Below are 2978 nucleotides of genomic sequence, written 5' to 3' on the forward strand. Positions count from 1 at the left end.
CGTACAGCGACCGACACCAGACCCACACCGTACAGCAACCGACACCAGACCCACACCGTACAGCAACCAACACCAGACCCACACCGTACGTATAAGTCCCCTCTCTCTGCCCCCCTTTCCTGTCTGTCTTCAGCTGTCCTATCAAATAAATGCATAAAAAGCCGGAAAAAAAATACAGATTCATATTTTCTGGATTATTTCTCTAGTTTTTAAATATGTTGAAGTTGATTCAAATTGTTACTGAAAACATTATATAATAAAAATTCATTTGAATGTTTTTATGTGTTAACTTTATTAAAAAATTACAATAAAACTAAATAGAAATAAAAAAATCTTGTGAGAAAAACTGCTTTACAGGATTTTCAGGAGCAGAACTGTTGTCAGATTGTAGACCCTCAGACGAGAGCAGAAACTGGTCCTGGTTCAGTAAAATAAACCGTTCTGGATCATTAGCAGTTCACAGCTGATGAAGGCATGAGAACAGATCTTCATCAATAATCAACCATCATCATCATCACCAGCATGACCTTTCACACCAACACAGATCAGATCTAGACCTGAACAAGTACCTGAGAGTCTGGGACAAACTGAAATATTCCCACAGTCAGTCAGTGAACGCAGCACCAAACCACCGGTTCTCATGAGTCAGTGAACGCAGCACCAACAATGTGTTCATGTTCTGCAACTGTCAGATTTATATAAAAACTGCAGATGTTGTCGGACAGTCGGAGTATTGATCATTGATCAGTATCTGATTGATTCAGTTTGTGATGAAGCTAAAACTAATTGTTAAAGTAACAATATCATTACATAACTCGAGCATTAACGCACACTGAATGCTGAACATGTACTTAAAGTAGTTCTGAGGATCGTGAAGCTGCAGCAGCCAACGGAAGTCGTCAACAACAACTGCTTTCCAGCAGCTGTGGCAGACGAGTTCAGTTGTCGTATCAGTTCTCTCATCATGTAACGCTTCAACAAAAGAAATCAGATCTGAGCCGTTATCACAGCAGTTGGAGAGGTGGCTGATGGGAAGCAGAGGAGGGTGACGGTATTTACTCAGCTGCTGCCCTTCGTCCCGTCCCCTCAGTATCATCATCCTCAGTGTGTTTCTGTTGAAGATATCAGCGGCAGCGTTGGTTGACGCAGTCCGACTCTCACCTTTCACCGACTCGTTGTTCGGAGGTTGTCTGATACCTGAGGGACCGGACGCCGCCGTCCTCGCTGCGGGAACACAAACACAAACAGAAACAGGAGCCACTGGAGGTCAGGTCTCAGACCAGGTCCCAGTGGTTTGCTGATGGGAAACAAAGAGGCTGCAGCTGTCAGATGTGACTCATTGTAGTTTCAGATAACACAAAGGAAGCACAATATCCAGTCTGCGGGAACAATAACATCAGACTTTAATATCACACGTCAGATATTCAGGAAACAACATCATAAAAATCATAAATAGATCCATTTTATAAATACTGTTATCTTATTTTTACTGTTACGTCAGATCCACAGACACAACAGTCTAATGACAAAAGAGTTTAATTCAAAGGAATTTACATTGTATTCATCATATTAGATTCTTATTTATATAATGAGTTTAACTTTAATAGTATACGTTTTCTTCTTTATGCTAACGTTAATGTTTTATTATTATTAATCTTTTTTAAGCTAATGTCTCATTACTTTCTGAAATTTTCAATTACAACCATCCAAAAGTTAAAGTAAGGATTTTCTTTGGTGTCGTTCTGATTAGTCAGAATTATATATTAGAAATATTTGATGTCAGCACATTTAAAAACATCTTAACAAAAATGTTTTTGTCAGAATCCTGTTCCAGATATCTGGAGCTAAAGTGTAGATATCTTGACTTTGAGTTGATGGTTTGTAGTAATCAATAACAGTTCCACTGTATTCAGTTGGTTTTTGTGGTTGACCTTCATGTACGTAGCGTCCTGTAACACCGAAGGTTAAAACAGACTCAATAAACCATCAGTGAAAATATCGTCACAGTCGAACAAACTAAAAAAAAACACATTCATGAGATTCTCTGTTCGTTTCTCCATCGATTAAAGGAAACTCTCAGAGGCTTTAAAGTTCCCCCGGAGGCGGATCAAACTTTGACATTGTTGAAATAATGAAGAGAAGTTTGAATAAGTGGTTATGAATTTTTCATGCACATCTGAATATCTGAGCGTGTGTCTGGTTTGAGTGAGTTAAAAGCAAATAACAGTCCAAAATCCTCCCTCCTCATTCTCCGGCCTCTGTAGAAGAAACAAAAGCAGACAGTAGCGTTGTGTTAAAGGCTGCTGGGTTTTATCAACTCGCTGCTGCGACAAAGACATCACAGCTTGCATCCCTCTCTCATCATTAATTGATTGTGTGAGCGACTCGCTGCTCTTCCCCCTGACAAACAATCTGCAAAAACAGACTCCACAACAACCAGCGAGACCACCGAAACAACAACCGTACCACGATGATGAAATGGCGCCCGGGGCTGGAAAATAATGAGTCCACTACAGCACGAGGAGCCACTAACCTGCAACACTTCTCTCAAAACACGTCTTTGTCTCTGGGTGAACGCTGCAGAGCCAGTAGGACCTGCAGACGGGCGGAGGTCAGATCTGTCTCAGTGTCTGGGATCACTCTGGTGTCTCTGAAGAAACCGTGAAACAGTGTTTTTGTTGTTGTCCTCTGATACCACCAACAGGAACAAAACAGACACTTTACAGGCCTGGCACTGGAGCAAACGTCTGTAATGAAAAGAAAGTGTAAAAGAGACCATCCACAGCTTCTAAATCAATAATCTATAATCATGTATCAACCAACAATTAATAGATAATAGATAATAGACAATGGACAATGTCTACCTCCATTTGCACATCCATTTGCACTGTTTATTTCCACTTGCACTCCACTCCATTTACACTGTTTACTGTTTGCAATGTTTACTGTAGCCACTGTTAATTTTATTTTATACTGTT

Source organism: Morone saxatilis, unplaced genomic scaffold, assembly GCF_004916995.1.
Source record: "Morone saxatilis isolate NCDOM2014 unplaced genomic scaffold, NCSU_SB_2.0 Contig5, whole genome shotgun sequence".
NCBI lineage: Eukaryota > Metazoa > Chordata > Actinopteri > Moronidae > Morone > Morone saxatilis.